General features: G+C 23.7%; 1 protein-coding gene across 1 annotated transcript in view; it reads left to right on the forward strand.

The window, feature by feature from the left end:
- Positions 1 to 15,055, forward strand: part of LOC122503376 (E3 ubiquitin-protein ligase MIB1) — a 744,700-nt gene that overhangs the window by 676,011 nt on the left and 53,634 nt on the right. The gene's annotated exons all lie outside the window — the stretch shown is intronic.

Genomic DNA, 15,055 nt, shown 5'->3' on the forward strand with positions numbered 1-15,055 from the left:
AATAAAATAAACAAATGAAGTTTCAAATGAAAAAATTGAAGAACAATTGTATTTTTATAATATTAAAAATCAATAAAAATTGATTTCTATAATTGTTGAAGTATTTTTTTGAAAAAAAGTTATTTTTATGCTGAAAATGTTTAAAAAATACCTTATTCAATTTTTTTATTTGAAAATCCATTTCTTTATTTTTCCAACTAATTTCAGATGATAATTTTATCATAATTTTTCTGCATTTTTTACTTTTATATATTATATAAAATTTTGATCTGAAATTAGTTAGAAAAATAAGGAAATGGATTTAGAAATAAAAAAAATTTATTAATAAGGTTTTTTTCTAACATTTTCAGTCGAAAAAAAAAATTTTTTTTGTCAAAGAAATGCTTCAAAAATTATAAAAATTAATTTTTTCATTTGGCAATTTTTTGAGTTCAAAAAAAGATATTTTCTACAAAATTACGCATATAGATTTCAAAATATACCAATTTTTAAGGAAAATAAAAATTCAAAAAGGATAAAAATATTTTTTAAATCGATTTTATTTTATGACCATTGAATTTTTTGCAAAAAATTACCTTAAAAATAATTTTATAAGATATTTAAATTATTTTCTTGATACACTTAAAAATATTGGTGTACCCCCTTTAAAAAAAAAAAAAATTCTCACTTTCAGTCACAAAATTGTAATTTTTTACTTTGACTCAAATATTTTCATTTTCATTAAAAAAATGTTTATATTCACTCAAAGAATATTTGTTTACTTCGACCCAAATTATTATTTTCACTTTTACTTGAAAATTTGTTAATTTTTAACTGAAAGTGAATGTTCTTTGGGTGACAGTAAGAATTTTTAGGTGAAATTTAAAGAAGAAAGTGAAGATTTTGAGTGAAAGTGAGAAATTTTAAGAAAAATTAGAAGTGAGAGTGAAAGTGCTTTGACAGAGTGAAAGTGATTAATAACAACTGTTATCATACAGTTTTCTCTCCTATTGTTTGTCGATAATGTAGATTTCTCATTAGTACAACATGGCATACACAAAATCACTGTATTCATTTAAAAAATTTAAAAAAAATCAAAACATTTAAGTCTTCATTTACCCGCGATTTATCTGTTAAAAAAATGAAATAAAAAATTGTGGATATAATTAAAAGTCATAGTTTTGAAACACAAGAGGAAAAAATAATTGTTTTTCAGTAGAGAGTGACCATTATTTAAGGGTATAAAAAAGCTTTTCAATTTTTTTTTTTTTTTTTGACATATGGTGTTCGTCACTGTATTCGGAGTTCATGCTCAAAGGTTGTGTAATTTGACCTGTTCACAAGGCAACCATAACTATTCTTGCATTTAGATATAGTCTGTCGAGCGACAACAGGTTGCTATTAATTATCCACGTCCGTCAATTACGATTGTACACCCTACCATCCCATCTGCCTACTCAGAACCTCACACATTATTACATCATACTCTCCCTGTCTCCCTCCCTTCGTTTCTCCCTTGATATATATGTATGATTTTATAGAATTTCACTTAAAATCATATTTATGTTTTTAAAGAGGTTTTATACGGAATCTTAAATATTGGATTTTCTATTGCAAGGGAACTGGAGCAGAACGTTTCTTTATTGCGAAAAGATATCGTATCTGTTAGGAAACAAATTTTAGATTTTTTTTAACAGGGGTAATTAGACGAACCCTTCCTCCCCAATCAAAGGGGGATACTATTACTTTAGCTATGAAAACATTTTAACTTACAATTTCGACAAAAAACTTTTACTTTCTTATAAAAGATTCTTAATTTCAGTTTCGCCAACAAATTTTCAATTTCATTCAAAATATTTTGACTTAATTTCACAAAAAATATTTTTACTTTCAATCAAAAACTTTTTACTTTGAATTTCATCGAAAATATTTTCACTTTGAATTTCACGAAAAATATTCTCACTTTTACTTTCTATGAAAAAATTTCCAATTATAATTGCACCAAACATTTTTTGATTGAAAGTTAAATGTTTGTTGGCGAAATTAAAAGTGAGAATATTTTGAGTGAAAGTGAAAATTTTCTAAGTGAAAGTATTTTAGGTGTTATTTAAATAAAAAATTTTTTGCTTGAAAATGAATATTTTTTGAGTGAAAGTGAAAAATTTTAGAGAAAATGAAAATTTATTTAATAACATTGCAATTTTTTTAGGGAAAGTAACATTTCTTGAATAAAGCCAAAATGGTTTTTGTGAAAGTGAAAATTTTTATAAAGAATGTCAAAATTTTTTTCTTTTTTAAATATGAAACAGAAAATTTTTTGAGTGAAAGTAAAAAATTTTAGAGAAAGTGAGAATTTTTTTTAATAAAATTAAAAATTTTTTATGGAAAGTAACATTTTTTGAGTACTTATGAATATTTTTTGAGTGAAGCCAAAATGTTTTTTGTGAAAGTGAGAATTTTTTAAAGAGTGTGAAAATTTTTTGGGAAAATGTAAAAGAGACAATTTTTTGTAGTGGAAGCGAACTTTTTTGAATGAAGTCAAAATTTGTTTAGTAAAAGTTTTCCGCTTTTATTAAAAAAAATTGCCACGTTCATTAAAATAATTTCAACTTTCAATCAAAAAATTCTTATTTTCACTTTCACTCAAAAAGTTGTCACTTTCACTCAACAAATTTCCACATATTTTAAAAAAATTCTCACTTTTACTAAAATAATTTTGATCTTCACTAGAAAATGTTGATTTTTACTTTTTTACTCAAAAAATAAAAAGTTTAGTTTCATTCAAAAATTGTTACTTTCTTGTGAAAATTCTTACTTTTACTTTCATTGAAAAACATTTCACTCTCACATTCACTTAAAATAATTTTTGCATTCATTGAAACAGTTCTCACTTTCACTCGAAAAAATTTATTTTCCCTAAAATATTCTCAATTTTGGTAAAAAGAATTTACTTTCATTAAAAAAATTCTTACTTTTACTCACAGATTTATCACTTTCACTAAAAGAATTTGACTTTCATTTAATAACTTGTTACTTTGTTTGTTACTTAAAATATTTTTGCATTCACTCACAAAATTGTCACTTTTTACATTTACTTAAATATTGTTATTTTTATTTAAAAAATTCTCACTTTCACTCAAAAAATGTTCAGTTTCTTTGAAAAATTTTTACTTTTACTTTCATTAAAAACATTTCACATTCACTTAAAATAATTTTTACATTTATTAAAGAAGTTCTTATTTTCACTCAAAAAAATTTAGTTGCCCTAAAATATTTTCAATTTTGATCAAAAAATGTTTACTTTCATTAAAAAAAATGCTCATACTTTCACTCCCAAAATTTTCACTTTCACTAAAAAAATTTGATTTTCATTCAATAAATTGTCACTTTCATTTTCACTTAAAAAATGTTCACATTCATTAAAAATATTTTACATTCCCTAAAAAATTTTCACATTCACTCACAAAATTGTCACTTTCACTTTTACTCAAATATTATTATTTTTATTTAAAAAATTCCCACTTTTACTCAAATAATTTTCACTTTCACACAAATTATTTTCACTGTTACTTAAAACATTTTGAACATTGATATGAAAGTGAAATTTTTTTGAGTGCCAGTGAGAATTTTTGGGTATTGTTAAAATTGAAAGTGAAGATTTTGAGTGAAAGTGAAAGTGTGAAATTTTTTAGTTAATAAAATTAATTTAAAAAAAAATGTTTCGAATTCGGCAAAAGACAAGTGTCCCGAAAGACTGACGAACAAAACCTTATCAACTTTTTAAAACACAGTTTTCATATTAAGAGGAAAAAAAATCATTTTAACCCTTTTCGTAGCCTGCATGTAGGTAAATTGCCTTTTATATAATTCACTACGACAGGAGTGTTCTCGTAAATTCGAAAAAAACGATGATCTACGACCAGAATGTGGACTTTCCCCTTTCTCTTCTTTCCTCCTCTATTGCTTTCCCTTATCCCGTGGACTTTTCCTTCTTTTTCCCTCTTTCTTCCGTCTCACATAGATTCATATCTTTTCTTCTGATATTTTCTCTCTTTCTCCTTATTTTCTGTATTCTTTGTAACTTAATCTCTTTTTTTTCCTCGATTTTTCTCTTTATGTTGCATCATCTCTGTTTTCCCATCAGCTCTCTTTCTCTCTCTTTCTCTCTTTTTCTCCATTTCTGGTATTTTTTTTAGATTGACTAAGGGTCTCTTTTTCCTTTTTTCTTCCTTACTCAGATGGCATTACTCTCATGGTCCTTAACTTTGTTAGAGAATTTTCTCCGCAAAACTAGAGGGAGAGAGAGAGAAAGAGAAAGAGAGTACCTCTCTTAGACTACCTTGGTACTTTACTCATCCTATGTACCAACAAAACATTGATTCACTAAACTCATGATGTAATACTACATCCATTTGAAATGAGCTTGGCCAGTGGCCAAAATTCTCATCACAAAACACCGTGTAGGCAAGTTGCAAACAGGCTTGACAGAGAAATAGGTCTGCCGCTGGGCCACACGGTTTCATTTCACGATCGATATTTCCAACTCGCTTTCTTTCTTGATTCTGACTCCTTTAGTAATGGAATATTGGAATTTGTTTTTTTTTTCTCATTTTTTTTCTTTTTTTCTTTTTTTCCTCTCTTTTATCTTCTTTTCATTTCAAATATCTATACAAAATGTCCCTCTATACATGCCCCTTTCAAATGATAAAATTATTATTATCGCATTATCGTTTACATATTCAGTTTCAAAACCATTTTCAATGAGAGTTTCTATAGAACGAAAACATTTTTTCTAATAATAATTTAGAAAATAATAATCTATTTTAATAATCGTTGAAAATCGTTGCATTATATTCCGATAATCTGTTCGCAGTTTTTTTTTTATTTCAGGGTGTTTACTGGTTCTTGAAGTCCTGGAATTCCTGGAATTTGAAAAAATGTCCTGGATCTTGAACTTTTGTCCTTGAATTTTCCATATTTTTCTTTTCAATATTCAAGAATTTAAAAATTTTACTCAAATTTAAAAAAATAATTTTTTCATCCATCAAAAAATAATTTCAATTTGTCATTTGAGTAAAGAAACTGGTATCTACAATATTGACTTTTAACTCTTTTTATAATAAAATAAATATTTTTGTTCAAGTAGGTTAATTTAAATTATGTTAATCGCAATATAAAATAATATTACACAGGGTTGCCAGAAAATTTTAATTTTGTTTTTCCCTGACTTTTCCCTAATTTCGACACAAAATTTTCCCTTTTTCCCTGACCCTGAAGAACATTAATAACTTCTTTTTTAAATGAATATTTAATCATTATTATTTTTCTATAGAAATTATGATTCTCAAATTCAATAACTTATGAGAATTTATAATAAATTTAAGATGACAAAGTAATAAAATAATTATTTTATTTCATAAGAATATTGTAACTAAAAATTCTTTTAACCCTTTTCAAAATACAATTATTTCTAAAAATTCAAGCTATAATGTTTTTAATATTCAATTATGATTTAAAATTTTAAGTGAAATTCATTTTTTAATCAATTTTTATTAGAAACTTTCCCGAGAATTCAATTATTTAAATACAAAAATATATAATTTTTCAGTAATTGCATGTTTTTTAAAATTGAATTTTTATGAAGAATTTTATCAAAATTTTTAATAACAATTGAATTCTTTCGGCGAATTTAAAAAAAATTGTAAAAATAAATGCAATTTTCTATCATTTCATTTAAAATTTTATAAAAATAATTGAAATTCTGCAATAAGTTTTGTTATTTTTGAAAATAATTAAATTCTTGCAACGAATTTTATTAAAAATCTTTTTAAAGAATTGAATTCATGTGAAGAATTTTATTTGTAAAAATAATTGAATTCCAGAGAAAAATATTATTATTCATGAAAATAATTAATTTCTTGTGAAGAATTTTTTAAAAATAATTAAATTTCATTAAAAAATTGAAAATAATTGAAATCTGACAAAAAATTAAAAAAAAATCTTTTTAAATAATTAAATTCCTGTAAAAATGTTTATTTTTGAAAAAAATTGAATTAGTGGGAAGAATTTTATTAAAATTTCTTAAATAAATGAATTGCTTAGAAGAATTTTATTTTTTACGAAAATAATTGAATTTTTTCGAAGAGTTTTACAAACATTTTTTGACAATAATTGTATTTGTAGAAAAATGTTGGGTCAAACCATTATATTATTTCGAATAAAGTCGTTGCCGGGCCTAATTTTTAAAAATATTGATACTTTTACAAATGAATCTGTATGATCTCTGAAGAACGAAATGAAAAGAATTATATTAAAATATTTATTACTTTTCTTAAAATATCAGTTTAAAATGGAGAAGGTGCGAAAAAATGGCACTTTTTTAGCAATAAGAAAATATTTAAAAAAGTATTGAAAAATTCTTAAAAGTGCAAAAAGATTTATTGATTCATGTTTAAAATTAGTTGATTAATTATTCTTTAATAATAAAATTAGTAAAAATAAAAAAATAATAGATAAAATATATTTTTAAAGTCGATCCGCCAAATAACCTATTTTTGACGTTTTTATCAATTAATTACGAGAAGGTGGAATTATTAAATTAAAGAGTAAAGGTTATTTGGCGGATCGACTTTAAAAACATATTTTATCTATTATTTTTATATTTTTGCTAGTTTTATTATTAAAGAATAATTAATCAACTAATTCTAAACATGAATCAATAAATCTTTTTGCACTTTTAAGAATTTTTCAATACTTTTTTAAATATTTTCTAATTGCTAAAAAAGTGCCATTTTTTCGCACCTTCTCCACTTTAAACTCATATTTTAAGAAAAGTAATAAATATTTTAATATAATTCTTTTTATTTCGTTCTTCAGAGATCATACAGATTCATTTATAAAAGTATCAATTTTTATAAAAATTAGGCCCGGCAACGACTTTATTCGAAATATAATGGTTTGACCCTGTTGTATTTTACGAATTTTTTTTTTGTATTTCTATTTTTATTTTTTTTTATTTTTTGTATTTTATTTTTTGTATACTATGACGGATTTTATTATAACTTTTCAAATTTATAAACTATTTCATCAAAATTTTTAAAAATAATTGAATTCTTAAGAAAGAAAATAATTGATTTCTAGCGAAGAATTTTATTCAAATTCCTTTAAATAATTGAATTCCCATAAAAAATGTATTATTTGTAAAAATAATTGAATTCTTAAGAAGAAATGTATTGAAAACAATTGAATTGTATAGAAAAATTTTATTAAAATTGCAACTTAATGAACTAAATCTTGTAAAGAATTTTGTCAACATTTTTTTAAATAATAGAATTATCAAAAGAATTTTATTTAAATTTTTCAAAATAATTGAATTTCTCAGACTATTTTTTTCAATTATCCTTATATATTTGAATTCTTTTGAGAAACTTCATTAAAAAATTTAAAATAACTGAATTGATGCGAAGAAATTTATAAAAAAAATTGATAAGTAATTGAATTCCTGTTAAATTTTTATTAAAATTTTGTTTAAATAATAGAATTCTTTTGGAAAATTCTATTAAAATAGTAGATATAAAAAATAATTGAAATGAGGAAAATTTTTGAAAATAATTGAAATTTTGCCAAGAATTTTATTAAATTTTTTAAAAATAATTGAATTTTGGAGAAGAATTTTATTATTTATAAAGATAATTGAAATTTTGACGAGAATTTTTAAAAATTTTTGAACATAATTGAATTTATGCGAAGTTAATTAAAAGTTATTTAAAAAGAAATTATTGTGAAAAATAGAAAAAATTGAAGGGTTTGTATTAGAATTCTTGGCAATTTCATAGTTTATAAGGCAAACAAAAATGACACAAAAATTCAGAATTTTCTTATAAATTCTAAAAATTAAATATTTTCCCGTACTTTTAGTAAAAATGCCTGACTTTTTCCTGAATTCCTTGACTTCCCTGACTTGTGGCAACCCTGTTACACTGTTACACATATAAATGTCCTGGAAATATAAAAAATCTGTCCTGGAATGTCCTGAAAATGTCCTGGAATTTTAAGTCATATTTTCAGTAGACACCGTGTGTTTCCTAACGTTTTAATAATTTTTCTTTTCAAAGGCATTGGTGAACATTTTGTGTATTGAAAATCATTTAATTCTTGTGAAGAATTTGGAAAAAATTTTAAATAATTGAATTCTTTTGAAGAATTTTGTCAAAGTTTGGAAGATAATTATTGAATTTTTTTTTTCAAACGAAATTTAATTATAGTTGTATTGAAGAAACAATATGTCTATATCGGCGACAACAAAAAGGAAAGTGGCGACATAAATATTTTTAATTAAATTGTTATTGCTTAATGCGAAAGTTTAGACAACAGCAGTCAAAAGGCAGGGAGATTAAACATTTCAATTAATGACACACTGGAAAGTTTAATCACAACTTTGAACCTCTTTGTATAATCCTTGTAAATTCTAACGCAGTGGCTCCTTACGCGAACCCTAATGAAAATTATAATTTCGGATCCACTTGCGAACTGCCTCAAGAAGCTTAGAAATTTAATGGCTCCATCTTTTGTGATGTGTTGTTTTTTCATTTTTACATAAACTCTCGTTAAACAAATAGATAGAAAAAAGAACCTGAGATCATTTCTTTTTATTAACATCTGAAATCAAATGAGTAAGGGACAAACTTTCAAGCTATTAAAAATTATCTTTAACCTGAAAAATTGTTAATTGTTAAAAAATTTTGATTAAGAAGTAGGAAATATGCTAATTTTATGAATAATTTTTATTTCTCAATAACAATATTGTTTACAAACTCATTTTTTTCTTTTGGGAAGAAAAACATTTGATATTCCCGCTTCTTAATATTTTTTCTAGAAAATTCCTAATTTTCATAAGGAAATAATTTGCATTTGATTATTTATGACAATTATTGAATTCTTGTGAAGAAATTTACGAAAAATTTTTGTAAATAATTTAATTCTTGTAAAATTTTTCTTATTTATAAAAGTAATTAAATGTTTGCGTTAGAATTTTAATAAAATTCTTGAAAATAATTGAATTTTAAAGAATTTTTTTATTTATAAAGGCAATAACTGCGAATTTGTCGAGATTTTTTTTTTGTAATTTTTGAACATAATTGAATTTTGTGATAAGAATTTTATTACTTTTGAAAATAATTGAATTTCTGCAATCATTTGTAATTTCTTCAAAATTCAATTTTTTTTTTAGTGTTTTTAACTAAAATTCTTCTATAAATCCATTATTTAAAATAATTAATTAAATATACATTGACAAATTTAACTAATTTTAGAAGATTTTGAATAATTAAAATTTTTTAAAAATCAAAGTTCATTAAAATTAAAATCCCCTGACGAGAGTAAAAGATGACAAGCAAAATTTAATGAAATTGTCCTTTAATTCGTGACACCTTACAACTTTAAAAGTTACTTTTTGAATCTAATTCAAATTCCCTTCTTTTATACGTATCCAACTATATCTTGGGTTTAAGTAGTACAAACATGTTTAGGTCAGCCGCACGAAGAAGAATTACTTTCCATTATATTTAAACCAGTGAGAAACTTTATTTTACATAACAACAATTACTTCAACGTTAGAGAAATGCAAATTATACATAATTAAAAGAACAAGTTAATTACAACTGTTTTATTCACGCGTGTAACAAAAAATATTCAAATGAGATAGCGCAGTAAAGACAAAGTGACAATTTCAAAGTTTACAGTCGTCGAGAGGAATTTTCGTATATATAGTTTTCTATATGGTAAAAGTAAAAGGTTTTCTTTCTTTTTTCTTTTCTTTTTTAGTTTATAACTTTCTATACGTGAAAGAAATTAGGTTAGTCCTGGATTAAGGTGTCTGCTCACTTTTAGATGCAAGGAAGTTTATACAAAGAGAGTTGAAAAGGGTTTTAGGAAGGAAGCTGCGCGACTTCGCTTTAAGAGGTTCTTCTCTTAAACTAGCACTAAAAGGGTCGAAACAAAAGCTTGGGAGCCTAACGGGGTGTAAAAGCAAATTACATTAAATTTACATTAAGATTCTTCCCCTTTAAGTCTGTCCGGTTAAAATACCAGAACCACACATGTTTCTTTTTTTTTCATGAAAAAAAGGCAATCGGATAAAATAATGTACATAGTTTTGGAATAATAAGGAAGCAGGAGAAAATAGTCTCTTTACATTCTCGGTAAGTATTTATACAAACGGGTACACTGAAAACGGTTTAATTTTTATAAATTGTTTTATAAAAAAATTTTATAAATTTTTATTTTTTATTTTGAGCACAGTTCAAATTTAATAGTTATCTATCTATTAAAAATTAATAAAATCCTTATTATTTAATTGGCAAACAAATTTGCACTTAATAATTAGTAGAAAATCTCTTAATTCAGATTTAGAGAAAAATAATTCAATATTGTTTATTGTTTATTTATTTTTTATATAATTTAAATTTTTATAATGTAACATACTTCTACTTTTATTTTAACAGATTTTAATTTTCACTTTCTATCAAAATGAAAGTCAAATTAGAAATTTATTAGACTCGAGGTCGATTATGTAATTTAATTTCTACTTTGATTTTCATTTTCACTTTCATTTCCATTTTGATAACTTTTCATTTTCACTTTCATTTCCATTTTGATATCTTTTTATTTTCACTTTCATTTTCACTTTCATTTTCACTTTCATTTTCACTTTCATTTTCACTTTCATTTCCATTTTGATAGCTTTTTATTTTCACTTTCATTTTCACTTTTATAGAATTTCATTTTCAGTTTCATTTTGACTTTAATAAATTTTTATTTTCAATTTTCTTTTTCATAGATTTCAATTTTAATTTTGAAAAACTTGTATTTTCACTTTTATTTTGATAGATTTTTAATTTTCCCTTCATTTTCACTATTGTAAATTTTTATTTTATCTCTCATTTTCAATTAGACAATTTTTTTAGTGAAAATAGAAAACGGTCACAGTGAAAGTGAAAGTAAAATTGAAAACTAAGAACTATTAAAGTTAAAGTGAAAAAGAATGAATCCATGAAAGTGAAAAAGAAAGTGAAAATTAATTTATCATAAAAATAAAAGTGAAAATGAGATTCAAAAGTAAAAATAAAATTACGTAATTTTTCTACTGACATTTAAAAATGTGAGTTTATTTTTTCACTATAACATATTTCTTAGTGATCTTTCTAAGATAATTAACAATCACTCTTTGCACGTGAACATGAAGTAACTATAAATTCAAAATTAACTTTAATTAACCAATATCTCAATTAATTAATTTTCCTTAAAATTTCTCACTTTCACTCAAAATATTTTTACTTTCAATATCATCCAAAAATTCTCACTGTCACTAAAAAATTTTCACTTTACTTTCAAAATTTTGTGAGCAAAAGTGAAAATTTATTGGGGAAAGTGAGAATTCTTTAGTGAAACTGAACTTTTTTGAGTAAAATTCAATATTTTTTTAGTAAAGGTCAAAATTTTTTTTCTAAAAGTAAGAATTTTTTTAATAAATTAAAAAAATTTTTGAGTGATTGTGACAATTTTTGAGTGAAAGTGCCAATTTTTTGAGTGAAAGTGAATATAAGAATTTTTATGAAAATTAAAATGTTTTGAGTGAAACTGAACTTTCTTGAGAGAAGTCAACATTTGTTTGGTGAAGGTTAAAAATTTTTTTTGGAAACAAGAATGTTTTTAATGAATGTAAAAAATTTTTTTAAAGATTGTGACAATTTTTAAGTGAAATTAAATTTGAGAATTTTTTATGGAAATTAAAATATTTTGAGTGAAGTCAAAATTTGTTTAGTGAAGGCCAAAATTTTTTTTGTAAAAGTAGGAATTTTTTTAATGAATTTAAAATTTTTTTGAGTGAAAGTGAATGTAAGAATTTTTTATAGAAATTAAAATGTTTTGAGTGAAACTGAACTTTCTTGAGTGAAGTCAAAATTTGTTTAGTGATGATCAAAATTTTTTTTGTTAAAGTAAGAATTTTTTTAATGAATGTAAAAAATTTTTGAGTGAATGTGACAATTTCTTTTAGTGAAAGTGAAAGTAAGAATTTTTGAGTGAAAGTCGGTTTTTTAGTGAAAGTGAAAATTTTTTGAGTAAAAGTGAAAGTTACATGAAAAGTATGATTTTGTCAAAATACGAATGTTTTGAATTGACATTTTAATTATTAATTGAAATATCATTTTTTCACAATAAATTAAACAAAATTTGAGAAGTTCATGATACATTACGTCCTTAAAAAAATGTTGTAGAATTGTTAAAAAAAATTTTTATTAAAATTTAGTACAATTTTATTACTCAAATGGAATATTTTTAAACATTTTAATTATTTTTCCCTTGAAACAAATTTTTCCTTTTAAGAACTATTATAAGAAAACTACAAAATTTTTTAAATATTTTTACTAAAAAATTTAAAAAAATTAAAAAATAGAAAAACTACAAGTAGGAACTCCAAAAACTACATTAAAAAATCAAAAATGTTCTGTGAATTATTATTTTTATTATAGAAATTAAATATTTTTAATTGTTAAAATTATTTTTCTTACTAATAAACATTCATTTTTGAAAATTAAATAAAATCATTTCTTAAACGTAAACCTATATTAAATTAATATTAGGACAAAATATCATATTCTCAAGGCTAAAATTGAGTAAAAAATGTTTTTAAATAATTTAAAATAAACAAGTTTAGTTAAAAGTGGTTCGAAAGTAAGATTTACTTTCAGAATTTTCAATAAAATTGTCAATTAGTCATGTCAAAATTTATTTTCGCATGAACCATTCATTATTTTTTATTAAGACTCTTCAGTTCTCTTTTATTTTATTGCATTATTTTGAAGTAATCTATATCTTTCTTTTGAAGGAAGAAAAGAAAAAGCAAAAAAAATGTAAATAGACTTTTTTGTCAAATTTTTTTATTTTAATTGTAAAATTACACGATGCGTGCGCGTGCGGAATTATGGCAAATAGTATATTGATTCCCGAGGAAGAACTAGTAGCGATGGTGGCTCCCCGTAGTCAAAAGCGCACTATTCCAATGATAAGATGTAACCACTAAGCCAGTTGAACAATGTTGAGGGAAGCTGAGAGCTTATTATCGACGAAATAATGTCACATACATTCTGATTTTGGTATATTAACTTATGTATATTCATAATCGATAATTCCAATCGAGTAGAGGAGAAAAATTATCATGATGAACAAGCCCGATTCATGAAGTTTAACTATTTTTTTTTTGCATTTTTCATTTAGTAAAAAAACGTTTTTTGGACATAACTTAAAAAAATGTTAGGACACTTATAAATCTTTTTCTTTAGTTTTGTAGAGTTTTTTCACACGCATCTTTTGAGCCCTAATTGAACATTTTTCGTCCATATTAACCGGAGATATTAAACTTTTAAAAATCAAAAATTTTGGAAAATAAGACTTTTTTAAAAATTTTGTTAAAAAATGTAAAAGTTTAGTTTTGTTTTGTATTTAGTTTTGTAGAGTTTTTTCAGACGCATCTTTTGAGCCCCAATTAAACATTTTTCGTCCATATTAACCGAAGATATTAAACTTTTAAAAATCTAAAATTTTGAAAAATAAGACTTTTATAAAAATTTTTTTAAATTATGTAAAAGTAACTTCAAAAAATTATTACCAACTTGAAGAGCATTAAAAAACGCTTCGATTGACCTATTTTTGAATCTGATTCGGGCAGAAATTATAAAATTATTGGTATTTGAAAAATCAAAAATTGTGGAAAATATCATTTTTTAAACATTCTTGTTTATTAATTTATGTGTAATTATTAAACTATTATTACCATCTTACAGAATATATAAAAACACATTTTTTGACCAAGATTTAATGATTTTTAACCCTTTTATAAAAAGTAATTCTTATATTTCAATTATTATTATTTCTATGAGGAAGCAAAGTGTTCATGAAATGAACACCAAAATTATAAAAATGTACAACTTGGCAGCGGTTTTTTATTAATAAAAGAGGAACGAAAAATTAATCTGTTGGGGTAATTCCTCCAAATAGTAACATAGTAGTCATATCTTACGAAGAACGATTGCTAAGAAGTCTCTAAATTTAAATTAGTAAAAATGTTTCATAGTTTCAACAAGTCACTGACTTTTTGCTTTTGCAATAGAAAATTTCAAGTTAGTAATTTCAACTGATTTATTATTAAAATTTACTAATTCAAAAGTTGGTTCGTTAACTTCTCTACTATTTTGTTAATAAATAGTAATTTCTACTGATTTATTAGGAAAATTTTTTGATTCAAAAGAAAAAGCCCATTTTAACTTAACTTTCATTCCGATTTCACATTTACACAAATTCTATTTTTACTCCACTTTCACGTTTACTCAAACTTCATTTTCACTCCACTTTCACTCCAATTTTATTTCCACTCCAATTTCACTTTTACATAAATTCATTTTCGCTCCACTTTCACTTCACTTTCCCTCTAATTTCACTTTTACTCAAATTTTATTTTCACTCCACTTTCACGTTTTCTCAAATTTCATTTTTACTTCACATTCACTCTAATTTCACGTTTACTCAAATTTTATTTTCACTCCACTTTCACATTTACACAAATTCTATTTTCACTCCACTTTCACGTTTACTCAAACTTCATTTTCACTCCACTTTCACTCCAATTTTATTTCCACTCCAATTTCACTTTTACATAAATTCATTTTCGCTCCACTTTCACTTCACTTTCCCTCTAATTTCACTTTTACTCAAATTTTATTTTCACTCCACTTTCACGTTTTCTCAAATTTCATTTTTACTTCACATTCACTCTAATTTCACGTTTACTCAAATTTTATTTCCACTCCACTTTCACATTTACACAAATTCTATTTTCACTCCACTTTCACGTTTACTCAAACTTCATTTTCACTCCACTTACACTCCCATTTTATTTCCACTCCAATTTCACTTTTACTTAAATTTATTTTCGCTCCACTTTCACTTCACTTTCCCTCTAATTTCACTTTTACTCAACTTTTATTTTCACTCCACTTTCACGTTTTCTCAAATTTCATTT

This window comes from Leptopilina heterotoma, unplaced genomic scaffold (genome assembly GCF_015476425.1).
Source record: "Leptopilina heterotoma isolate Lh14 unplaced genomic scaffold, ASM1547642v1 Lhet_26, whole genome shotgun sequence".
NCBI classification, from domain to species: domain Eukaryota; kingdom Metazoa; phylum Arthropoda; class Insecta; order Hymenoptera; family Figitidae; genus Leptopilina; species Leptopilina heterotoma.